The 26,895-nt window shown below is 44.5% G+C and overlaps 1 protein-coding gene across 1 annotated transcript in view; it reads right to left on the bottom strand.

Annotated features, from left to right (window-relative positions):
* Positions 1-25,586, bottom strand: part of LOC129820245 (four and a half LIM domains protein 3-like) — a 32,761-nt gene extending 7,175 nt beyond the window's left edge. Inside the window, exon 1 of the mRNA XM_055877277.1 lies at positions 25,308-25,586. The gene's annotated coding sequence lies outside the window, so the exon portion shown is untranslated. The remainder of the gene's footprint in view (positions 1-25,307) is intronic.
* Between the last annotated feature and the right edge of the window lie 1,309 nt (positions 25,587-26,895).

Below are 26,895 nucleotides of genomic sequence, written 5' to 3'. Positions count from 1 at the left end.
TGTTGATTTTGTCCCCCCACACCAGAAGCAATCAGAAGAACTAGGTTGAAATATCAAAACGAACTCTGAACCAATTATATTAATTTGAGGACAGGTCGATAAACAAACATTTATGGCAATTTAGCTAGCTAGCTTGCTGAAATGCACAATATCCTCTACTCTGACAATTAAGCCACAGATAAACGGGTAAACTGAGTTTTAGGAGATGGGAGTTGGAGAGAGAGAGAGAAAGAGGGAGAGAGAAAGAGAGAAAGAGAGAGAAAGAGAAAGAGGGAGAGAGAAAGAGGAAGACAGAGAGAGAGAGAAAGAAAGAGGGTGAAAGAGAGATAGAGAAAGAGGGTGAAAGAGAGATAGAGAAAGAGGGTGAAAGAGAGAGAGAAAGAGGGTGAAAGAGAGAGAGAGAAAGAGGGCGAGAGAGAGAAAGAGGGCGAAAGAGAGAGAGAGACACAAACGCAGAACAATGCCAAATTCATGAGAAGTTGAATGAATTAGAAAAAGCGATAAGGGACAATCAAAATCCATTGGACTACCCAATTACTGACCAGGAGCTCTATAAGGAACTTCAGGCTCTCAAATTTAAAAAAGCATGCGGACCTGATGGCATCCTAAATGAGATGCTCAAACTCACTAGTGCAAAATTTCAATTGGCTATATTAAAACTGTTTAATTTGATCCTGAGTGTAGGTTATTTCCCTGACATCTGGAATCAAGGACTCATAACCCCAATCTTTAAGAACGGAGACAAATTTGACCCTAACAATTACAGAGGCATTTGTGTGAACAGTAACCTAGGGAAGGTTTTCTGTAGTATTATAAATGAGTTCTAAACTTCCTTAATAAGCACAATGTCTTGAGTAAAAGCCAAATTGGATTTATAACAAAACATCGCACAACTGATCATATTTACACCCTACACACCCTGATAGATAAACATGTCAACCAAAATAATACCAAAATATACGCTTGCTTTATCGACTTCCAAAAAGCATTTGATTATATTTGGCATACAGGACTGTTCTACAAAGTTATGGAAAGTGGTGTAGGGGGTAAAACATATGACATAATTAAATCAATGTCTACTGGCAATACGTGCAGCATTAAAAATCGGCAAGAAAAGAACAGAATTCTTTAACCAGGGGCGGGGCCTTCGTCAGGGTTGTAATCTGAGCCCTGCACTCTTCAATATTTACATAAACAAATTGGCCACTATTCTAGAAAAATCCTCAGCCCCTGGTGTTAGTCTCCACAATTCAGAGGTTAAATGCCTACTCTTCGCAGACCTATGCCTGCTGTCACCCACAGCACATGGCCTACAGCAGAGTCTGGACCTGCTAGAGCAGTACTGCCAGACCTGGGCCCTGGCAGTAAACCCCAAAAATACTAAAATAATGATTTTCAAGAGAAGATCCAGATTTCAGGGAATTAGACCAAAGTTCTCAATTGGTACAAACTATATAGAGTACTGCACACACTACAATTACTTAGGTTTAAAAATAAGCTCAACTGGACACCTTAATGAGGCAGTGAATGAACTGAGAGAGAAAGCACGCAGGGCATTCTACGCCATTAAAAAGCTAATTCAAATTGAAATACCTATTAAAATTTTGCTAAAACTAATTGAATATGTCATTGAATCAATTGCACTTTATGGCAGCGAGTTGTGGGGTCCACTTGCAAAACAAGATTTCATCAAATGGGACAAACACCCCATTGAAACCCTGCATGCAGAGTTCTGTAAGATTATCCTACATGTCCAGAGGAAAACTACAAACAATGCATGCAGGGCAGAATTAGGCAAATATCCACTAATAATAAAAACTCAAAAAAGAGCAATTAAGTTTGGGAAATATCTAAAATACAGTGACCCCCTCTCATATCACTACCAAGCCCTGCAATGCCAAGAGCTGAGCAAAGAAAAGAGTCCCCTCATCCAGCTGGTCCTGGGGCTGAGTTCACAAACCTGTTCTACTAACACACTGAAGCCTCAGGACCAGAACATCCAATCAATCAGGATAAACCAAATTACAACACAGTCAAAACAAAACTACATTGCTTATTGGGAAACACAAGCACAGTGCTATCTGGCCCTAAATCGACAGTACACTGTGGCTAAATATTTGACCATGGTTACTGATCAAAACCTTAGAAAAACCTTGACAAAGTACAGGCTCAGTGAGCACAGCCTTGCCATTGAGAAGGGTAGACACAGGAAAACCTGGCTCCCTGTAGAGGAAAGGCTGTGCAACCACTGCAGAACAGCAGAACCTGAGACGGAGCTGCATTTCCTGACAAAATGTCAAAAATATAAAACAATTAGAGAGTGTCATTTCCCCAAATTTGAAACCCTTATTCAAGGTTTCAATGACCTTTCTGATGAGAGTAGGCTACCCGTCCTGTTGGGGGAGGAGGCAGAGAGCTGTGGGTTGGCAGCGCACTACATTGCTGCCTGCCATATGTTGAGGGACAGTGTCTGACAGACCAATCAACCTGCACATGTCCTCTATGCTTATTGTTATTGTTCAATGTATGGTTATTTTGACCCTTGGTTATTGTTGTTACTGTTGTCCCGTTGACAATTTTGATTCTCATTATTTTTCATATTGTAAATATCCAAAATAAGCTTTGGCAATATGTACATTGTTACGTCATGCCAATAAAGCACATTGAATTGAATTGAGAGAGGGAAGGAGAGAGAAGGAAGGAGAGAGAGGGAAGGAGAGAGAGGGAAGGAGAGAGAGAAAGAGAAAGAGAGAGGGAAGGAGAGAGAAGGAAGGAGAGAGAGGGAAGGAGAGAGAAAGAGAAACAGAAAGAGAGAGAAAGAGAATTAGAGTGTCATTTCCCCAAATTTGAAACCCTTATTCAAGGTTTCAAAGACCTCTCTGATGAGAGTAAGCTACCCGTCCTGTTGGGGGAGGACGCAGAGAGCTGTGGGTTGGCAGCGCACTACATTGCTGCCTGCCATAAATTGAGGGACAGTGTCTGACAGACCAATCAACCTGCACATATCCTCTACGCTTATTGTTATTGTTCAATGTATGGTTATTTTGACCCTTGGTTATTGTTGTTACTGTTGTCCCGTTGACAATTTTGATTCTCATTATTTTTCATATTGTAAATATCCAAAGTAAGCTTTGGCAAAATGTACATTGTTACGTCATGCCAATAAAGCAAATTGAATTGAATTGAAAATTGAGAGAGAGAGAGGGAAGGAGAGAGAAGGAGAGCCAGCAGATACAGGGGAAATGAGTTAGAGAGGGGGGGAGAGAGGGATGGAGAGAGAGAGAGCAAGAGAGGGAAGGATAGAGAGAGAGAGAGAGGGGGAGAGCCAGCAGATACAGGGGAAATGAGTTAGAGGGGAGAGAGAGAGAGAGAGAGAGAGAGAGAGAGAGAGAGAGAGAGAGAGAGAGAGAGAGAGAGAGAGAGAGAGAGAGAGAGAGAGAGAGAGAGAGAGAAGTAGAGAGAAATAGAGATAGACAGAGCAGATACAGGGGAAATGAAGAACTATTAACTTTTATTGCTCTCTGATTAGAGATGAAGATAGAGAATAGAGGTTTTAATGGGATTGAACTGTCACACAATCTAGTAATGTTTGTTTTGTTATCAAAAAGAAACCCATTTGGATCTGTGATTAACAGGAACCCTGAAAACATGAAAACAAATGATGCGAGAGAGAGAGAGACAGAGAGAGAGAGAGAGACAGAGAGACAGAGAGACAGAGAGAGAGAGAGAGAGAGAGAGAGAGAGAGAGAGAGAGAGAGAGAGAGAGGGATATGCATCAACAGCAACCTTGGGAAAATCCTCTGCATTATCATTAACAGCAGACTCGTACATTTCCTCAGTGAAAACAATGTACTGAGCAAATGTCAAATTGGCTTTTTACCAAATTACCATACGACAGACCATGTATTCGCCAGGCCACTCTAATTGACAAACATACAAACCAACACAAAGGCAAATTGGCACGAGGGCCTGCTATACAAATTGACGGAAAGTGGTGTTGGGGTAAAAACATACCACATTATAAAATCCATGTACACAAACAACAAGTGTGCGGTTAAAATTGGCAAAAAACACACACATTTCTTTCCACAGGACCATGGGGTGAGACAGGGAAGCAGCTTAAGCCCCACCCTCTTCAACATATATACACTGCCCAAAAAAATAAAGGGAACACTTAAACAACACAATGTAACTCCAAGTCAATCACACTTCTGTGAAATCAAACTGTCCACTTAGGAAGCAACACTGATTGACAATAAATTTCACATGCTGTTGTGCAAATGGAATAGACAAAAGGTGGAAATTATAGGCAATTAGCAAGACACCCCCAAAAAAGGAGTGATTCTGCAGGTGGTGACCACAGACCACTTCTCAGTTCCTATGCTTCCTGGCTGATGTTTTGGTCACTTTTGAATGCTGGCGGTGCTCTCACTCTAGTGGTAGCATGAGACGGAGTCTACAACCCACACAAGTGGCTCAGGTAGTGCAGTTCATCCAGGATGGCACATCAATGCGAGCTGTGGCAAAAAGGTTTGCTATGTCTGTCAGCGTAGTGTCCAGAGCATGGAGGCGCTACCAGGAGACAGGCCAGTACATCAGGAGACGTGGAGGAGGCCGTAGGAGGGCAACAACCCAGCAGCAGGACCGCTACCTCCGCCTTTGTGCAAGGAGGTGCAATGCCAGAGCCCTGCAAAAGGACCTCCAGCAGACCACAAATGTGCATGTGTCTGCTCAAACGGTCAGAAACAGACTCCATGAGGGTGTTATGAGGGCCCGACGTCCACAGGTGGGGGTTGTGCTTACAGCCCAACACCGTGCAGGACGTTTGGCATTTGCCAGAGAACACCAAGATTGGCAAATTCGCCACTGGCGTCCTGTTCTCTTCACAGATGAAAGAAGGTTTATAGTTTCTAGAAGTGTTGAAAGAGATCTATGCTAAGGAACACACTTGTATCCACGGAGAATGAGAAGAGGCTGAGTATCATCTTTCATGGAAGAGTTATGACCAATACCAAAGTAAAACAGTAATGATATGGTTTCCTCTTTTATGTCGTAGCTCCTCTGGTGAAAATGGTCAACGTCCCTATTGTAAGAAAAGCCCCTATGGCAGTTTGGCATTGAGAAAGAGCCACTAAATAATATGAATGGTTCTGAGCTGCCGGATGGTGTTTCAAAGGGTTGCTGGAGAGGGCACTTGTCACGACTTCCGCCGAAGTCGGTCCCTCTCCTTGTTCGGGCGGCGTTCGGCGGTCGACGTCACCGGCTTTCTAGCCACCGCCGATCCACTTTTCATTTTCCATTTGTTCTGCCTTTGTTTTATCACACCTGGCTCCACTCAATCAATGACTTGTTTATTATTTAACCCTCAGTTCCCCATGTTGTATTTGTGAGTGATTGTTTCTTGTATTTTCGGTCCGTCGTGGTGGGCTCGTGATGTTGCTTTGTACTTTTGTCGTTTTGAGTAAAAGTACGTTGATTACTCATATTTGCTGTCCTGCTCCTGACTCTCTACACCAGCTACACACAGGACCCTTACAGTACTGTTGTACCTTAAAGTAACTAAGGCAAACACTTAACACTATGGATAGGATAGGATGAACTGTAATGTCCCTGAGTGTAAAGTTGTCTTAGACACACATTACTGCTGTATACAAAAATAGACCGTGTACATTACACACTCAACATGATACATAGATGGCACGTTACCCACGTCTTACATATTGTTCATGTCTTGTAAAAACCAAATACATCATCCATATTGCACACTGAACTGACCCATTCTGTTGGTGGCGTACTTACACAGCTCAGCTTTACTGCTACGACCTCCAAGGCCCCTGAACTACCCTGGGAAACATTTCTGTTCTTCCGTGTTCTAATCAGGTGATTGACATCTCATATGGCGAATGGGAAGGATGGGGTGGAAAACACCTGACAGCTCTACAGTACTGAGACAATCACAACACCATCCTACAAGTCTGTAGGGAGCTGCTAGAATATGTGACCCCAGGTCAAAAACCAATATGCAGAAACAGTTTGGGATAAATTGAAAACTTAAACATAACATGTGCTATAGACACAAACATCTGCCACAATAATCATATTACTTGTATTTTTTTTTTAGCAAGCTCCTTATAAACTGCACAAGCACCAAGAACACTTTTGTTTTGACAAGTAGCAATAAATCACTGATATTTATCAGGTATTTGACCAGGTCAAATACATGTACCCAATTAACAAAGGGACCGGGAACAGTCTGGGAAACGGAGAAGGGGTTGGATCTGTAGCTTTTCCTATGGAACAGGAAAGGCAGATCGGGTCCATTAGGATCCATATTGGCAACATTACAAATGGCACCATATTCCCTTTATAGTAGTTCAAAGTAGTTCACCGCAGGAATTACATGACTGCCAGAATGTATCAAGAGTTGAGGTATCACCGAAACAATGTCAGGAACATGGCATTGACAGAGACTAAAGGCAGACACAAATGTTTCTCTTGGAAGCCGTTTTGTTTATAATATTTTCCCTCTTTTCGGGGCAAAGAATACCCTTGAACTGCTTTCAGAATGTCAAAAAGTGTGGAGCGAGGAGGAGGCGGTGGAGGAGGTGGTGGAGGTGGAGGAGAAGGTGGAGGAGGTGGTGGAGGAGGTGGAGGAGGAGGAGGTGGTGGAGGAGGAGGTGGAGGGTTGTGGGGTCAGTGATGTGCAGCTGAGAAACAGACGGTGGGTTTTTAAAGTGGGAGTGAAGTGACGGCCCTGGGGGAGAAGGGTTCAACAGCTCCCACCGAGCAGACACGACTGACGTCACAGCCTTACAGGCTCCATGTCAAAGTGGTGACTGAACCCAGGAACAGGCTGCGTCCCAAATGGAAACCCTATTTCCTATATAGTGCACCCATTTTGAATCAGGGCCCAAAGGGCTGTGGTCTAAAGTAGTGCACTATGTAGGGAATAGGGTGTAATTTGAGACGCACAACCTGGTGCTCCTAATGAAGCCGACTTCATTTCTTGGAAATGCATTTGCACACACGGGGGTGTCTTGATATGGAAAGGGGGGGGGGAGTCAACCATTGCCCATGAAAGGAATCCCATCCAACAGTTGATGTTTTGTTTTCCAGGTACTGAAGTAAATGTACTGGAAGCCACAAGCTATTTGCTTCTGGTCCATTAACCATCTGTGGGATTGTGGGAGTGGGATTTACGTGCCATTAAAATGAAAAGCCTCAGACTTTATTTACCATTCTGAGCCCCTGTTAAAACACCATGGCAAGCAAACAAGAAAGAAGAGCTGGTGAAAGAACAACTCCTGTTTTATCCACCTTATTTGTCTATTTTGTTTATTATCAAGCAACTGAAACTTGGTTGAGTAGCCCCTACAAAATGTCATAGCAGCAGAGCATTTGGAATGGGAAAATTCAGCCATATCCTTTCCCATGAGCTAGACTGCATCAGCCTGACGAGGGTTGAGGCTTTACAAGTTCAAGAACAAATGGACGGAACACAAAACACACACAACTTCATCATACTTCATGTCTGTTTCATGTCTGTTTATTGTCAGAGCAGTGGAAACCAGCTTGACTTCCCCAGCTAATGTCTCTCGAGAGGTTTATATTCTAGTCCATACATCCCGAGAATCACCACTACACTGACACAATGGCCGTTCTTCCGGACATACTTCCTCATTCTACAGCTCTCTGAGGACCCGGCATGACATCTGTAAATACATTATTTGTACTCCAGCTGTTGTGTCACCGAGCACAGACATTATGACATTCCTTTCTATGAAAATATATATTTTTTAAATGTAAAAAAAGAATATGTCCGAAATACAAACCACGGCCTTTCTGTTGGATGATCTAACTCTATTGAGTCTACCCACCCAAAGACAATAGCTTTGTTTAATTCAGTTTCAGCTAATTTATACAATGTCCAGACTGTTCTGTTATAGTAATAACTACTGTACTACAAAGAGTCTCCTGTTGGGGAGATGACTGACCCTGAATGAACCACGTAAGTGGTTCATCATTATTATGACTGGGGGTTGAAATACACACGAACTTGACCTGGGTGTAGAAACAGTTTAGAGGGAATGCCTCAAAAGATATATAGAGAATAATAAAGAGAATTGACTGAACAGCACACACACACACACACACACACACACACACACACACACACACACACACACACACACACACACACACACACACACACACACACACACACACACACACACACACACACACACACACACACACACACACACACACACAGAGACTAAATATGTTGGCTGGCATCATTGTTTTCAGCCACAGATGGGTTGAACACATTCTTCTGCATGTGTCTTTCTTCCAACCAACTGAAACCACATCGAATGTATCTGTGTCTCCGCGTTCCGCTCCCAGTGAGACGTTAGGTCAAACAAAAAGCCATCAGTGGGAGACGTGTTTTTCTCTCCTAGCACACTGCTGTTATAACTCTGCATTTCACACTGGCCAGGAGGACACATGGGTATTCTTCAGTGATATATTGGTTGCGCTGGCTGGTAAAAGATTAATCGGAGTCATTGACTCTGAAAGGCTTTGTACTGTGAGCCAGACAGCAAAACTCTCTCTCTCTCTCTCTTCGTCTCACACATGGCCCAGCGACAGACCAGGCCTATCTGAACTTGTTTTCTTTCTAATCTGACATTTTATTCAGAGTGCAGAGCCAGTTGGAAGTGTGTGAGCCTTGAGTTAGTTCTGCAGGGTGCTCTCTCTGCCATGAGTTAGTTCTGCAGGGTGCTCTCTCTGCCATGAGTTAGTTCTGCGGGGTGCTCTCTCTGCCATGAGTTAGTTCTGCAGGGTGCTCTCTCTGCCATGAGTTAGTTCTGCAGGGTGCTCTCTCTGCCTTGAGTTAGTTCTGCAGGGTGCTCTCTCTGCCTTGAGTTAGTTCTGCAGGGTGCTCTCTCTGCCATGAGTTAGTTCTGCAGGGTGCTCTCTCTGCCATGAGTTAGTTCTGCAGGGTGCTCTCTCTGCCATGAGTTAGTACTGCAGGGTGCTCTCTCTGCCATGAGTTAGTTCTGCAGGGTGCTCTCTCTGCCATGAGTTAGTTCTGCAGGGTGCTCTCTCTGCCATGAGTTAGTTCACAGGGTGCTCTATCTGGTACAGTAACACCATAAAACTGCAGTGGTCCTAGACCATATGAAAACAGTGAGAAACAGTAGTAACAGGACAAGGGATCAACTGTAATTTAATAGTTACCCTACTTCTCTTTAATATTTATTCAAGGATTAGGCTATTGGTGGGACGACTGCTCCCCTCTCTCTTTTATCCCAGTATAAAGAGATGACTGCTCTCTCTTTTATCCCAGTATAAAGAGATGACTGCTCCCCTCTCTCTTTTATCCCAGTATAAAGAGATGACTGCTCCTCTCTCTTTTATCCCAGTACAGAGATGACTGCTCCTCTCTCTTTTATCCCAGTATAAAGAGATGACTGCTCCTCTCTCTTTTATCCCAGTATAAAGAGATGACTGCTCCCCTCTCTTCTTTATCCCAGTATAAAGAGATGACTGCTCTCTCTTTCATCCCAGTATAAAGAGATGACTGCTCCCTCTCTCTTTTATCCCAGTATAAAGAGATGACTGCTCCCTCTCTCTTTTATCCCAGTATAAAGAGAGGACTGCTCTCTCTTTCATCCCAGTATAAAGAGATGACTGCTCCCTCTCTCTTTTATCCCAGTACAGAGATGACTGCTCCTCTCTCTTTTATCCCAGTATAAAGAGATGACTGCTCCTCTCTCTTTTATCCCAGTATAAAGAGATGACTGCTCTCTCTTTCATCCCAGTATAAAGAGATGACTGCTCCCTCTCTCTTTTATCCCAGTATAAAGAGATGACTGCTCTCTCTTTCATCCCAGTATAAAGAGATGACTGCTCCCTCTCTCTTTTATCCCAGTATAAAGAGATGACTGCTCCCCTCTCTCTTTAATCCCAGTATAAAGAGATGACTGCTCCTCTCTCTTTTATCCCAGTACAGAGATGACTGCTCCCCTCTCTTTTATCCCAGTATAAAGAGATGACTGCTCCTCTCTCTTTTATCCCAGTATAAAGAGATGACTGCTTCCTCTCTCTTTAATCCCAGTATAAAGAGATGACTGCTCCTCTCTCTTTTATCCCAGTATAAAGAGATGACTGCTCCCCTCTCTTCTTTATCCCAGTATAAAGAGATGACTGCTCTCTCTTTCATCCCAGTATAAAGAGATGACTGCTCCCTCTCTCTTTTATCCCAGTATAAAGAGATGACTGCTCCCTCTCTCTTTTATCCCAGTATAAAGAGATGACTGCTCTCTCTTTCATCCCAGTATAAAGAGATGACTGCTCCCTCTCTCTTTTATCCCAGTACAGAGATGACTGCTCCTCTCTCTTTTATCCCAGTATAAAGAGATGACTGCTCCTCTCTCTTTTATCCCAGTATAAAGAGATGATTGCTCCTCTCTCTTTTATCCCAGTATAAAGAGATGACTGCTCTCTCTTTCATCCCAGTATAAAGAGATGACTGCTCCCTCTCTCTTTTATCCCAGTATAAAGAGATGACTGCTCTCTCTTTCATCCCAGTATAAAGAGATGACTGCTCCCTCTCTCTTTTATCCCAGTATAAAGAGATGACTGCTCCCCTCTCTCTTTAATCCCAGTATAAAGAGATGACTGCTCCTCTCTCTTTTATCCCAGTACAGAGATGACTGCTCCCCTCTCTTTTATCCCAGTATAAAGAGATGACTGCTCCTCTCTCTTTTATCCCAGTATAAAGAGATGACTGCTTCCTCTCTCTTTAATCCCAGTATAAAGAGATGACTGCTCCTCTCTCTTTAATCCCAGTATAAAGAGATGGCTGCTCCCCTCTCTTTTATCCCAGTATAAAGAGATGACTGCTCCTCTCTCTTTTATCCCAGTATAAAGAGATGACTGCTTCCTCTCTCTTTAATCCCAGTATAAAGAGATGACTGCTCCCCTCTCTTTTATCCCAGTATAAAGAGATGACTGCTTCCTCTCTCTTTAATCCCAGTATAAAGAGATGACTGCTCCTCTCTCTTTTATCCCAGTATAAAGAGATGACTGCTCCCCTCTCTCTTTTATCCCAGTATAAAGAGATGACTGCTCCCCTCTCTCTTTTATCCCAGTATAAAGAGATGACTGCTCCCCTCTCTCTTTTATCCCAGTATAAAGAGATGACTGCTCCCCTCTCTCTTTTATCCCAGTATAAAGAGATGACTGCTCCTCTCTCTTTTATCCCAGTATAAAGAGATGACTGCTCCTCTCTCTTGTATCCCAGTATAAAGAGATGACTGCTCCTCTCTCTTTCATCCCAGTATAAAGAGATGACTGCTCATCTCTCTTTTATCCCAGTATAAAGAGATGACTGCTCCCATCTCTCCTTTATCCCAGTATAAAGAGATGACTGCTCTCTCTTTTATCCCAGTATAAAGAGATGCCTGCTCCTCTCTCTTTTATCCCAGTACAGAGATGACTGCTCCTCTCTCTTTTATCCCAGTATAAAGAGATGACTGCTCCCTCTCTCTTTAATCCCAGTATAAAGAGATGACTGCTTCTCTCTCTTTAATCCCAGTATAAAGAGATGACTGCTCCTCTCTCTTTTATCCCAGTATAAAGAGATGACTGCTCCTCTCTCTTTTATCCCAGTATAAAGAGATGACTGCTCCTCTCTCTTTTATCCCAGTGCAGAGATGACTGCTCCCTCTCACTTTAATCCCAGTATAAAGAGATGACTGCTCCTCTCTCTTTTATCCCAGTATAAAGAGATGACTGCTCCTCTCTCTTGTATCCCAGTATAAAGAGATGACTGCTCCCTCTCTCTTTTATCCCAGTATAAAGAGATGACTGCTCCTCTCTCTTTTATCCCAGTATAAAGAGATGACTGCTCCCCTCTCTTTTATCCCAGTATAAAGAGATGACTGCTCCCCTCTCTTTTATCCCAGTATAAAGAGATGACTGCTCCCTCTCTCTTTTATCCCAGTATAAAGAGATGACTGCTCCCTCTCTCTTTTATCCCAGTATAAAGAGATGACTGCTCCTCTCTCTTTTATCCCAGTATAAAGAGATGACTGCTCCTCTCTCTTTTATCCCAGTATAAAGAGATGACTGCTCCTCTCTCTTTTATCCCAGTATAAAGAGATGACTGCTCCCTCTCTCTTTTATCCCAGTATAAAGAGATGACTGCTCCCCTCTCTTTTATCCCAGTATAAAGAGATGACTGCTCCCCTCTCTTTTATCCCAGTATAAAGAGATGACTGCTCCCTCTCTCTTTTATCCCAGTACAAAGAGATGACTGCTCCTCTCTCTTTTATCCCAGTATAAAGAGATGACTGCTCCCCTCTCTCTTTAATCCCAGTATAAAGAGATGACTGCTCCTCTCTCTTTTATCCCAGTATAAAGAGATGACTGCTCCCCTCTCTTTTATCCCAGTATAAAGAGATGACTGCTCCCTCTCTCTTTTATCCCAGTATAAAGAGATGACTGCTCCCCTCTCTTTTATCCCAGTATAAAGAGATGACTGCTCCCTCTCTCTTTTATCCCAGTATAAAGAGATGACTGCTCCTCTCTCTTTTATCCCAGTATAAAGAGATGACTGCTCCTCTCTCTTTTATCCCAGTATAAAGAGATGACTGCTCCTCTCTCTTTTATCCCAGTATAAAGAGATGACTGCTCCTCTCTCTTTTATCCCAGTATAAAGAGATGACTGCTCCTCTCTCTTTTACCCCAGTACAGAGATGACTGCTCCCCTCTCTTTTATCCCAGTATAAAGAGATGACTGCTCCCTCTCTCTTTTATCCCAGTACCGGCACCCCCAATGTGAAGTGGCTGATGTCCTGACGGATCACAAAGCGTTGTTAGCTGCCTGCACGCACACAAACCAAAATGAACACTCCTGGCATTCGCATTTGTTGTCTTTGAGGGGAAAGCTCTCATCAAATCGATATGCAATTTCTGTCTGTTTCAACATTCCCAAACGGGATGTTTTGAGACACTGAGTTCTTGAACGTCAACCAAGCCCAACATTCCTTGACCAATGTCCTTCTGAGGTCACTGCAAGCAATGTGTTGAAAAAAGACTGCATTGCACTGGGAAACACACACTGGGCGATGATGATGATGATGGCGTAGCAAATGAAGACAAGTGAAGACTTACCTAATCTTCATTCTTATCTGAATTTACTTACAAGCACGGACCGATTAATGTCTCCACCTGCTCGTAGGGTAGTAATCAAAATAACCCTTGCTCACATTAAACAGAAACCCTGAGCCTGTAATCTTTCACCTGCCCATTGACGAACATTAAAAGCTAAATGAATGAGAGGCTACGTGCTTGGCTGTGTTTAGCTTGGGCTTCCAGCTGCCCGTTTATACCCTGCAGAGAACAATGCAAGCTGCAACTGAAAGAATTCTTAGAACCACGTCCCTCCTACACCACCTCTGGTGCATACCAAAACAAAGGGCCAAACCAGATAACAAATAAAGATATCACTGTGCCTTCTTTGCTCTGAAAGCCTGAGCATGATTTGGTGCAGAAGTTGGTCTAGTCAAGCTAACAAAAAGAGCATGAAGTTAAAAGAAAATCTAAAGAAAAATCTTTTGAAATTAGCAATATAGCATGTATAAATCAATACAGTATACATCTATACTGTATAAATCTATACTATATACATCTATACTGTATAAATCTATACTATATACTGTATACATCTATACTGTATACATCAATACTGTATACATCTATACTATATACATATATACTGTATAAATCTATACTGTATACATCTATACTGTATACATCAATACTATATACATATATACTGTATAAATCAATACTGTATACATCTATACTGTATAAATCTATACCTTATACATCTTTACTGTATAAATCTTTAATATTCTTCATGTAGTCATAGATCGCCATGGAATGAAGAGGCAAGATACATCTCTAGAATCCTCTTCTCGAGCAAAGTTACTTGTGGCAACAGGCTGTTTCATTTAGATTCTTTTTCTGTGGAAATTTGACCAAAGAAGAAATAAACAAAAGTTGTCTTGATTTTCACAATCAGCAGTCAGTCATTATCCAAAACAAAAATGCTTGTAAAATGTAAACACATTTTCCCAACAGATAGCTGCTGGTAGCCAGTGGAGCATCCATCCAACCCCAGGCCCCGGGTGTTAATGTTCTCAACTGTGTTTATTCTCCCAGAGCCCCAGGCACCCCTATGGCCTGTTGCCTCTGTTTCATGGCTGCTTGATTTGAGATTGTTTTTGTAACATCTCCATGTGTAAGCAGTTTAGGATTGTTAAGACAAATGTCTGTCAACCCAATCCAGAAACTCAACAAGCTTTGAGGGAGGGAGTATGAGGAACTATAAGATGGAGTGAAGAACAAATCAATATAAGAGAGAGACAGGGGAGAGAGAGACTGGGGGGAGAGAGACAGGGGAGAGAGAGACTGGGACAAGAGAGACTGGGACAAGAGAGACTGGGACAAGAGAGACTGGGACAAGAGAGACTGGGGAGAGAGAGACTGGGGAGAGAGAGACTGGGACAAGAGAGACTGGGACGAGAAAGAGACGGGAGAGAGAGACTGGGGAGAGAGAGACTAGGGAGAGAGAGACTGGGGAGAGATAGACTGGGGAAAAATAGAGCGGGACAAGAGAGACTGAGACAAGAGAGACTGGGGAGAGAGAGACTGGGACAAGAGAGACTGGGACAAGAGAGACTGGGGAGAGAGACACTGGGGAGAGAGAGACTGGGGAGAGAGAGACTGGGGAGAGAGAGACAGGGACAAGAGAGACTGGGACAAGAGAGACTGGGGAGAGAGAGACTGGGGAGAGAGAGACTGGGGAGAGAGAGACTGGGGAGAGAGAGACTGGGACAAGAGAGACTGGGGAGAGAGAGACTGGGGAGAGAGAGACTGGGACAAGAGAGACTGGGAGAGAGACACTGGGGAGAGAGAGACTGGGGAGAGAGAGACTGGGGAGAGAGAGACAGGGACAAGAGAGACAGGAGAGAGAGAGGCACGGACAAGAGAGACAAGGGAGAGAGCGAGAGTGAAAGAGAGAAACGGGGAGAGAGAGAGAAAGAGAGACTGGGGAGAGAGAGGGAAACGGCAGAGAGAAAGAAATGGAGAGAGAAAAAGAGACGGGGAGAGGGCGATATAGACGGGGGAAAGATACGGGGAGAGAGAGAGACGGGGGAGAGCGAGAGACGGGGGAGAGAAAGACGGGGAGAGAGACGGGGAGAGAGAGACGGGGGGAGAGACTTTTGACTTTTTGTCTTTCTTTAATGACACATCCTCATTCCATTAAAACAAATATCCCCTGTGCTGCATACTCACCTTGCCCTCTACCCCACAATAGAAAATCACATAAACCAAAACCTCACCACTTCTACAACCGTGTATCCAACCCATCTTCCCCAGCTATACAGACGGCCTCCCCGACACACCATATCTCCACACTTTTTATCATTTTATAGAATTCAAATTCCACCCTAAGGCGCCCAGAGCCCATCCCATTAAACAATAGTAAAGGGTCTGTTATCCACCCACCTTTGACCCTGTTCCTCCTTGTTAGCCAAATAGCCAACTTTGACTGAGCAAACAGAAAATTCAACAACACACATTTGGCATTTTCCTTATTTGAATACCTGTACCCCATTATAAACATCCCGACAGTAAACTCCACCCCCAACCTCTCACACAGACATTACAACAGAGACATTAATGGCATTAACCTGGCCCACACAGACATTCCAACAGAGACATTAATGGTATTAACCTGGTGCACACAGACATTCCAACAGAGACATTAATGGTATTAACCTGGCCCACACAGACATTCCAACAGAGACATTAATGGTATTAACCTGGCCCACACAGACATTCCAACAGAGACATTAATGGTATTAACCTGGCCCACACAGACATTACAACAGAGACATTAATGGTATTAACCTGGCCCACACAGACATTCCAACAGAGACATTAATGGTATTAACCTGGCCCACAGACATCCCAACAGACATTAATGGCATTAACCTGGTGCACACAGACATTCCAACAGAGACATTAATGGTATTAACCTGGCCCACACAGACATCCCAACAGAGACATTAATGGTATTAACCTGGTGCACACAGACATTCCAACAGAGACATTAATGGTATTAACCTGGCCCACACAGGCATTCCAACAGAGACATGAATGGTATTAACCTGGCCCACACAGACATTACACCAGAGACATTAATGGCATTAACCTGGCCCACACATACATTCCAACAGAGACATTAATGGCATTAACCTGGCCCACACAGACATTCCAACAGAGACATTAATGGTATTAACCTGGCCCACACAGACATTCCAACAGAGACATTAATGGTATTAACCTGGTGCACACAGACATTCCAACAGAGATATTAATGGTATTAACCTGGCCCACACAGACATTACAACAGAGACATTAATGGTATTAACCTGGCCCACACAGACATTCCAACAGAGACATTAATGGTATTAACCTAGCCCACACAGACATTACAACAGAGACATTAATGGTATTAACCTGGCCCACACAGACATTCCAACAGAGACATTAATGGTATTAACCTGGCCCACACAGACATTCCAACAGAGACATTAATGGTATTAACCTGGCCCACACAGACATTCCAACAGAGACATTAATGGTATTAACCTGGCCCACACAGACATTCCAACAGAGACATTAATGGTATTAACCTGGCCCACACAGACATTCCAACAGAGACATTAATGGTATTAACCTGGTGCACACAGACATTCCAACAGAGACATTAATGGTATTAACCTGGCCCACACAGACATTCCAACAGAGACATTAATGGCATTAACCTGGCCCACACAGACATTACACCAGAGACATTAATGGTATTAACCTGGCCCACACAGACATTCCAACAGAGACATTAACGGTATTAACCTGGCCCACACAGACATTCCAACAGAGACATTAACGGTATTAACCTGGCCCACACAGACATTCCAACAGAAACATTAATGGCATTAACCTGGCCCACACAGACATTCCAACAGAGACATTAATGGTATTAACCTGGCCCACACAGACATTACAACAGAGACATTAATGGTATTAACCTGGTGCACACAGACATTACAACAGAGACATTAATGGCATTAACCCGCCCCACACAGACATCCCAACAGAGACATTAATGGTATTAACCTGGCCCACACAGACATTCCAACAGAGACATTAATGGTATTAACCTAGCCCACACAGACATTACAACAGAGACATTAATGGTATTAACCTGGCCCACACAGACATTCCAACAGAGACATTAACGGTATTAACCTGGTGCACACAGACATTCCAACAGAGACATTAATGGTATTAACCTGGTGCACACAGACATTCCAACAGAGACATTAATGGTATTAACCTGGCCCACACAGACATTCCAACAGAGACATTAATGGTATTAACCTGGTGCACACAGACATTACAACAGAGACATTAATGGCATTAACCTGGCCCACACAGACATTCCAACAGAGACATTAATGGCATTAACCTGGCCCACACAGACATTCCAACAGAAACATTAATGGTATTAACCTGGCTCACACAGACATTACAACAGAGACATTAATGGTATTAACCTGGCCCACACAGACATTCCAACAGAGACATTAATGGTATTAACCTGGCCCACACAGACATTCCAACAGAGACATTAACGGTATTAACCTGGTGCACACAGACATTACAACAGAGACATTAATGGCATTAACCTGGCCCACACAGACATTCCAACAGAGACATTAATGGTATTAACCTGGCCCACACAGACATTACAACAGAGACATTAATGGTATTAACCTGGCCCACACAGACATTCCAACAGAGACATTAATGGTATTAACCTGGCCCACACAGACATTCCAACAGAAACATTAATGGTATTAACCTGGCTCACACAGACATTACAACAGAGACATTAATGGTATTAACCTGGCCCACACAGACATTCCAACAGAGACATTAATGGTATTAACCTGGCCCACACAGACATTCCAACAGATACATTAACGGTATTAACCTGGCCCACACAGACATTCCAACAGAGACATTAATGGTATTAACCTAGCCCACACAGACATTCCAACAGAGACATTAATGGCATTAACCTGGCCCACACAGACATTACACCAGAGACATTAATGGCATTAACCTGGCCCACACAGACATTCCAACAGAGACATTAATGGTATTAACCTGGCCCACACAGACATTCCAACAGAGACATTAATGGTATTAACCTGGTGCACACAGACATTACAACAGAGACATTAATGGCATTAACCTGGCCCACACATGATGCAAAAAACACATGATGCACAGTTTCACTCATGACACAGAAAGGACACCCCTGTCTGACTCCCGGATCGTTCCGTGCCAACCAGCTGTTAATGGCCAGGGCTCCATGTAGAACCATCCACTGGAGGTCCCCTGAGATGTTAGTCCTGTTTGTTGTGCCAGGACTTCCAAGGTTTTCCACCCCTCCTCCCCCCCACAGCCGCAGGTTGCCCAGCCTTAGTAAACCCGCTACCATTAGTCGCTTATGCAGGGTGGCCGACTGAAACCGATCTCAAAGGGATGGCTGGATTGTGGAAGATAGGCTCCTCCCACACCCACAGTCCAGGCTCCACACCCCCTTCTCATTTGGGCCTTAATAGCTGCCAGGGCCTCAGCACCGCAGAGTAGAGTAGAAATCTGAGAGACCTGCTGTACTAATGAGTAGAAATCTGAGAGACCTGCTGTACCATACTGCCTAATGAGGAACAGCTGCTGGTCCCTAGTCCGCCAGCTCTCTTCAGCAGCGCACATGCAGGTTCCTTCCACCCAACATCAGTATGGTACAGCAGTCTCGACAAGTCCAAAATGTCCCTGACTAAGAACAAGTTGTCAGTGATTGAGCGTCCCGGTACACAATATGTCTGGTCCTTGTGTACTATAGAGTCCAGACGGGAATTCAGTTTGTTAGCGAGGACCTTGGCAAATATCTTGTAGTCCGCACAGAGCAATGACACAGGTCTCCAGTTCATAAGTTCACAGAAGTCCCCTTTCTTGGGCAGGAGAGTCAGAGCCACCGGACGGCAGCTCATTGGCAACTCTCCTACCCCGACGCACTCACGCAACACGCAAAAGAAGTCCAGTCCAATTATTCCCCAGAATTTCTCATAAAACTCCACTGGGAGTCCATCGACCCCCGGTGCACTACCGGGGGACATCTGGGTTACGGCCTCTGCCAGTTCATGGGACAACAGGGGAATGTCCATTTCATCCCTCTGTGCCAGAGAGAGCTTACATAGTAGTTCTACGTAGTTCTGCAAACAAAACCTGAGCACACATAGGATCACACAGTTCTGCCCTTGTCATGGCATTCAGAGGAAGAAGGTGAGGACCAAGGTTCAGCGTGATACGTGTTCATATTATTTATTCGAAACTGAACACTAAATACAAAATAACAAAAGGAATAACCGAAACAGTTCTGACAGGTGATACAAACACTAAACAGAAAAATAACCACCCACAACTAACAGTGGGAAAAAAGGCTACCTAAGTATGATTCTCAATCAGAGACAACGATAGACAGCTGCCTCTGATTGGGAACCATACCAGGCCAAAACATAGAAATACAAAACCTAGACATACAAACATAGAATGCCCACCCACATCACACCCTGACCAAACAAAAATAGAAACATACAAAGCAATCTACGGTCAGGGCGTGACAGTACTCCCCCCCCCAAAGGTTCGGACTCCGGCCGCAAAACCTGAACCTAGGGGAGGGTCTGGGTGGGCATTACTCCGCGGTGGCGGTTCCGGTGAGGGACGTGGACCCCGCTCCACTTCTGGCTCGGCCCACTTTAGTAATGCCTCTGGAGTGGGAACCCTCACCGCCGACCCCGGACTAGAGGACGCCACTGGACTGACGGTCGAGTCTGGAGTGAGTGGCGCCTCTGGACTGACAAGCGGCTCTGGCGCCTCTGGACTGACGGGCGGCTCTGGCGCCTCCGGACTGACGGGCGGTTCTGGAAGCTCCGGACAGGAGGGCGGCTCTGGCAGCTCCGGACAGGAGGGCGGCTCTGGCAGCTCCGGACTGACGGGCGGCTCTGACAGCTCCGGACTGACGGGCGGCTCTGACAGCTCTGGACTGGAGAGAGAACCTGGAGGGAGGAGACGGAGAGACAGCCTGGTGCGTGGGACTGCCACAGGGCCCACCAGGCTGGGGAAACCTACAGGAGGCCTGGTGCGTGGAGGAGGCACCTGATGGACCAGGCTGTGGGGGAGCACTGGAGCTCTGGTGCGCAGCCTTAGCACCACTCCTCCAGGCTGGATGACCACTTTAGCCCGGACCCTCCAGAGTGCAGGCACAGGTTGAACCGGGCTGTGGGGGAGCACTGGAGATCTGGTGCATACCACTCGCACCTCTCCCTTAGGCTCAATGCCCACATTCGCCCGCCACGGGCGGAGTGCAGGCATAGGGCGAACTGCACCCTCCCAGCGCCCCGGAGACACAGTACGCAGAGCCGGCGCAGGATACCCTGGGCCGAAACGGCATACCGGAGACCAAACCCGCTGAGCTGGCACAATCCGCCCTGGCTGAATGCCCACTCTCGCATGGCACTTGCGGGGGGCTGGCCTATAGCACTGCGGGCTATGAGCTCGCACTGGCGACACTGTGCGCTTCACAGCATAACACGGTGCCTGACCAGTACTACGCTGCTTCCGGTAAGCACGGGGAGTTGGCTCAGCTCTATCGCCTGACTCCGCCAATCTCCCTGTGTGCCTCCCCCCCCAAAAATTGGGGCTGCCTCTCGTGCCTGTTGCCCTGCCGTGCTAACTCCTCATAGTGTTTCCGCTCAGCCTTAGCTGCCTCCAATTCCTCCTGCGGATGGCGATACTCCCCAGCCTGTGCCCAGGGTCCCTTGCCTTCCAGTATCTCCTCCCATGTCCATTTCTCCAGATAGCGCTGCTCCTCCTTACCACGCTGCTTGGTCCTTTTTTGGGGGGTGGTTCTGTCACGGCATTCAAAGGAAGAAGGTGAGGACCAAGGTGCAGCGTGATACATGTTCATATTATTTATTCGAAACATAACACTAAATACAAAATAACAAAAGGAATAACCAAAACAGTTCTGACAGGTGATACAAACACTAAACAGAAAAATAACCACCCACAACTAACAGTGGGAAAACAGGCTATCTAAGTATGGTTCTCAATCAGAGACAACGATAGACAGCTGCCTCTGATTGGGAACCATACCAGGCCAAAACATAGAAATACAAAACCTAGACATACAAACATAGAATGCCCACCCACATCACACCCTGACCAAACAAAAATAGAAACATACAAAGCAATCTACGGTCAGGGCGTGACAGCCCTATTCAACTCAGTATAAAACTCCACAGTCCGCTCCCGCATCTCCCCCACCACAGAGGTCACCCGCCCATCTGACAGCTGTAGACAATGAATAACCTTGGCTTCACTGCTCTGTCTTTCCAAACCAAAGAAGGAGCTGGGAGCATCCATCTCCTTGAACATTGAGAATCTAGCTCTTACAAGTGCTCCCTCTGCTTTAACCTGGAAAAAACTGCCCAGGTCCCTATGTAATTCAGCTAAATTAGCCTGGAGGGCTACATTGCCTTGCCCCACGCGCTCTACCTCCACTTCACTGATACTAAGAGTCAATATTTGCAGTGTTGACCCTTCTTTTTCAAGACCTCTGCAATCCGCCCTTTTGCTGTCAATTAACTTCTGGGCCACATCCTGACTGATGGCAGCCCATTCTTGCATAATCAATGCTTGAAGCAGATGCTAAACTACAGGACTGTTTTGCTATCACAGACTGGAACATGTTCCGGGATTCTTCCGATGGCATTGAGGAGTACACCACATCAGTCACCGGCTTTATCAATAAGTGCATCAATGACGTCATCCCCACAGTGATACCACCCAAACAGATCCACTAATGATGCAATCTCTATTGCACTCCACACTGCCCTTTCCCACCTGGACAAAAGGAACACCTACGTGAGAATGCTATTCATTGACTACAGCTTAGCGTTCAACACCATAGTACCCTCAAAGCTCATCACTAAGCTAAGGACCCTGGGACTAAACACCTACCTCTGCAACTGGATCCTGGACTTCCTGACGGGCCGCATCCAGGTGGTGAGGGTAGGTAGCAACACATCTGCCACCCTGATCCTCAACACTGGAGTCCCTCAGGGGTGCGTGCTCAGTCCCCTCCTGTACTCCCTGTTCACCCATGACTGCATGGCCAGGCATGACTCCAACACCATCATTAAGTTTGCAGACGACACCACAGTGGTATGCCTGATCATCGACAACGACGAGCCTATAGGGAGGAGGTCAGAAACCTGGCCGGGTGGTGCCAGAATAACAACCTATCCCTCAACGTAACCAAGACTAAGGAGATGGTTGTGGACTACAGGAAAAGGAAGACCGAGCACGCCCCCATTCTCATCGATGAGGCTGTAGTGGATCAGGTTGAGAGCTTCAAGTTCCTTGGTGTCCACATCACCAACAAACTAGAATGGTCCAAACACACCAAGACAGTCGTGAAGAGGGCACAACAAAATCTATTCCCCATCAGGAAACTAAAAAGATTTTGCATGGGTCCTGAGATCCTCAAAAGGTTCTACAGCTGCAACATCGAGAGCATCCTGACTGGTTGCATCACTGCCTGGTACGGCAATTGCTCGGCCTCCGACCGCAAGGCACTACAGAGGGTAGTGCGTACGGCCCAGTACATCACTGGGGCTGCCTGCCATCCAGGACCTCTACACCAGGCGGTGTCAGAGGAAGGCCCAAAAAATTGTCAAAGACCCCAGCCACCCCAGTCATAGACTGTTCTGTCTACTACCGCATGGCAAGCGGTACTGGAGTGCCAAGTCTAGGACAAAAAGGCTTCTCAACAGTTTTTACCCCCAAGCCATAAGACTCCTGAACAGGTAATCAAATGGCTACCCGGACTATTTGCATTGTGTGCCCCCCCCCCCTTTTACGCTGCTGCTACTCTTTGTTTATCATATATGCATGGTCACTTTAACTATACATTCATGTACATACTACCTCAATCAGCCCGACTAACCGGTGCCTGTATATAGCCTCGCTACTGTTATAGCCTCGCTACTGTATATAGCCTCGCTACTGTATATAGCCTCGCTACTATTATTTTTCACTGTCTTTTTTACTGTTGTTTATATGGGGACAGCCAAAGAACCCTGTTGGAACCCTTATTTCTAAGAGTGTACCCTCTCAGGCAGTTGCTGGGAGAGACTCCATCTCTAGAAGTCCTGCCAACTGTCTGGCACAGCTTCAATGATTGTACACAGAACCAACCTTCCCCAATGAGAAGAATGTCAGGGGAGTGCCACTGTGGTCAGAATGGGGCAGAATCATGTGGCTGCAATGTTAGGATTTAAAAAAAGATAACAAAATGCATTTTCTACCACCACCCTTCTGTTCTAAAAATGACAAATTCCTCTTTTCCTACAAATAATGAGTGAGTTCTTTCTGGCTGCCACCACATTTCTGCTGGTTTCTCACAGCGAAAGACTCCTCACTAAAAAGCCAATTGTTTAAATAATCAAACCAATATATGTAGAGTTGGACCAAAGTGGATCGAATGAAGGCGATGATATGGATATAGAGGATATTGGTTAGGTGAGATGGCTACATAGGCATCCTATACAGAATTTGTTCTAACTGTTTTAACTGTCATGCTGATAAGTAAATCACACAAAGGTAAAACTGTAGAAAAACAAAACTGTTGTATTCTTCCTATTAAACAATGACTCCCCTATACTAGTCAGGACACTGTCAATCAAGCTCTTAGTTTGAATGATCCAGTAAATTAGGGTTCCCCAACTGGTGGCCTGTGGATCGAATCTAGTTGATGTTCCCTGTCCTACAATCTATCCAGTTTAGAGCCCTAGGAATATGTGCAACAGGACAAGGTCTCCCCTATACTAGTCAGGACACTGTCAATACAGGATATAACGTTTAAAGAGAGATAAAGAGGACATTTAACCATTTGTTGGCTGAGAGAGAAAAAATAAAATGTAGAGATTTGTGACCTGTTGCCAGAAGAAAAGGGCAACCAGTGAATAACAAACACTATTTATTTTCCCTTTTGTACTTTATCTATTTGCACATCGTTACAACATTGTATATAGACATAATGTGACACTTGAAATGTCTTTTATTCTTTTTGAACTTTTGTGAGTGTAATGTTTACTGTTAATTTTTTATTGCTTATTTCACTTTTGTTTATTATCTATTCCACTTGCTTTGGCAAGTGAAATATGTTTCCCATGCCAAGAAAGCTCTTCGAATTGAGAGAGCATGAGGACTAAATAGAGAGAGAGGGAGCGCATGAGGCCGAGAGAGAATATGTAAGAGAGAGAGAGAGAGACTTTTTATTTCACTTTTGTTTATCCATTTTACTTGCTTTGGCAACGTAAACATATGTTTACCATGCCAATAAAGCCCACTGAAATGAATTGAGAGAGAGAGAGAGGCTACGAGGCTATGAGAAATAAGTCACATGTTCTGCCTGTGTCTTGTGTAAAACAACACCCAATAAAATGTTCCTTCTAAAGAGCACTGCATCTGCTTCGTTTTCAACCCGCATTCATATCACTGATTTGGTGTCACACCAACACCACTCTCTGCGGGGTCAACGGTAGGGACGTTTTTAGATTTTAGGGATCCAGATTTTCAACCTAAATTCCGTTTCCATGTCGGGACTCAGCTCAGGAGTCTTTTTTCGCCTTAGTTACTGACTCACAGTCAGACAGGTGTCTCGTGACAGCTGTGATAGATAGGCTATCTTTGTGTGTGTGTGTCCAGATTTCTTGACCTACAAAGCCACGCGAATATCTGTTCTCTTGATAAAAATACACAGGTTACCTTTCCCAGTATATGAAAGTAGTTAACATATACCAAATATGTTATGTGATAAATATCAACGGATGAACGGTGAATCGATTCGCATGACGGACACTGCATTATCTAGGTGCTTTCTTTTCCCGAAATTTGACATTTAGTCTAGTAAAATTAAGAGGAAATAAGGCAATTCACGTTTTAAATCCAATACTGATAATATCGACTCCTATAAGTGTGTTATTATTCGTTATTAACACGTGCACACATGTCAAATAACTTACCACCAGCTCTTTGCGTGTCAGAGAACTTTGCAAAATGTAAGTCCCTTGGTTTCAATCAGCAACCTGTGGCTTGCAGTTTTTCTCCGGCAGCTGAATTGACTCCAAATGATGGCCAGTCAAGATCACACTCCTCCGACGAAGTGGCGCACCCTCCTCTACTTCAACTACTATGAAATGTATTTTGTAGCCTAGCTGCTACCTCCCGGTGCGCAACAGCATCAATCAAAGCCGTAAAATCCCGCCCAATAAATGTCCCTCCTCGCTCTACTGCTGAGGCATAGGTAACAGGAAACTCATCATTATGTGACAGTATGTCATCATTATGAGACAGTAAGTCATCATTAGGAGACAGTAAATCATTATTAGGAGATAGTAAGTCATTATTATGAGATACGTTTAGGCAATCTGTATCATTTGAATCCAATGTGCTCTTTGCATCAGGCCCTCAACTTTCAAGGATAACCTTATGTATATCCTATAGTCAATCTTACGTGTGAGTGTGCACGAGAGAGAGAGTTTGTGGTGATATTGTTCCATGTTAAATGGAATGCACAGTTTTGTTGATGTGAGTTGGTGCCTGTTTGATGACATCTGGTTGACATGAGATTTAATTCATATATTTTTTGAATTTTAAATTATTAATATATAACCATCGATTCTTGAAGAATGTAACTTGTAAATGCCTCATGAGCAACAGTCTTACCCCAAAAGTCAGATTGTTTGGGGGGTGGCGGTAAACAGGCTTCCATAAGTAAATTCAAATGGCACAGACAAACAAAACTTTACTGAGCTTTTCATTAACTTGAAAAGTGTTTCTTTAGCCAACATGTCAATGTTGTCACTGTAGAAGCTGCTTTTGACTTGAATGTGAAAAAGTCAAACACGAACAGAACTCCACAGGCTCCTGTATAGGCTACTTCTGGATCACAGATTACTCATCAACCTGTTTGTTCTTCGTCCCTGTTTTATGTTAGCCTGAGTGAATGAGTGCCAGTCTGTACTATCGTGTCAACTCCCAATTGACATGCCATGTTTTGCTTGACCATGACCAATGGAGTTGCCAAGAGCTCAAGCAGATCTGGGACCAGGCTGTATGTCGCACTAATATTGATTGATAAGAAGCTGATTGGGTAAAAACTGAAGCAGTGAACTACCATAAGGCTTAACTTTGTGTTGTCATTCATTCAGACTTGATTATGGTTCCTTACCGACTTACTCACCAGATTACATTCTCTGCGGTCACAAGAAACTGCTGGTCCCTGAAAAACTCTAGCAAGCAAGATATCAACACCCCCCCCCCCCCCCCCACACACACACAAAAAAAATGTACCTCCCATTTTCCACCACTCCAAACTGCAGGTCTGGGGTTGATTAGAGATTTACGTTCAATACGTTGTGGCTCCATCCTGCCACTACTCATTAGGCATGACAAAATGTATGAGCACATGTGGAGTATTAACGAGGCTTTGTGTCACATACATATTTCAACCTATTTATCTTGATAGTTTACCCTGTACTGTTAAAAGGCTTGTGGATATGCCTCAGGGGGGGGTTCTATAATGTTTCAATTATTTAAAAAATGGTGGGG

This window comes from Salvelinus fontinalis, chromosome 22 (assembly GCF_029448725.1).
Source record: "Salvelinus fontinalis isolate EN_2023a chromosome 22, ASM2944872v1, whole genome shotgun sequence".
Taxonomy (NCBI): Eukaryota; Metazoa; Chordata; class Actinopteri; order Salmoniformes; family Salmonidae; genus Salvelinus; species Salvelinus fontinalis.
This window is presented reverse-complemented; position numbering and strand designations above follow the sequence as displayed.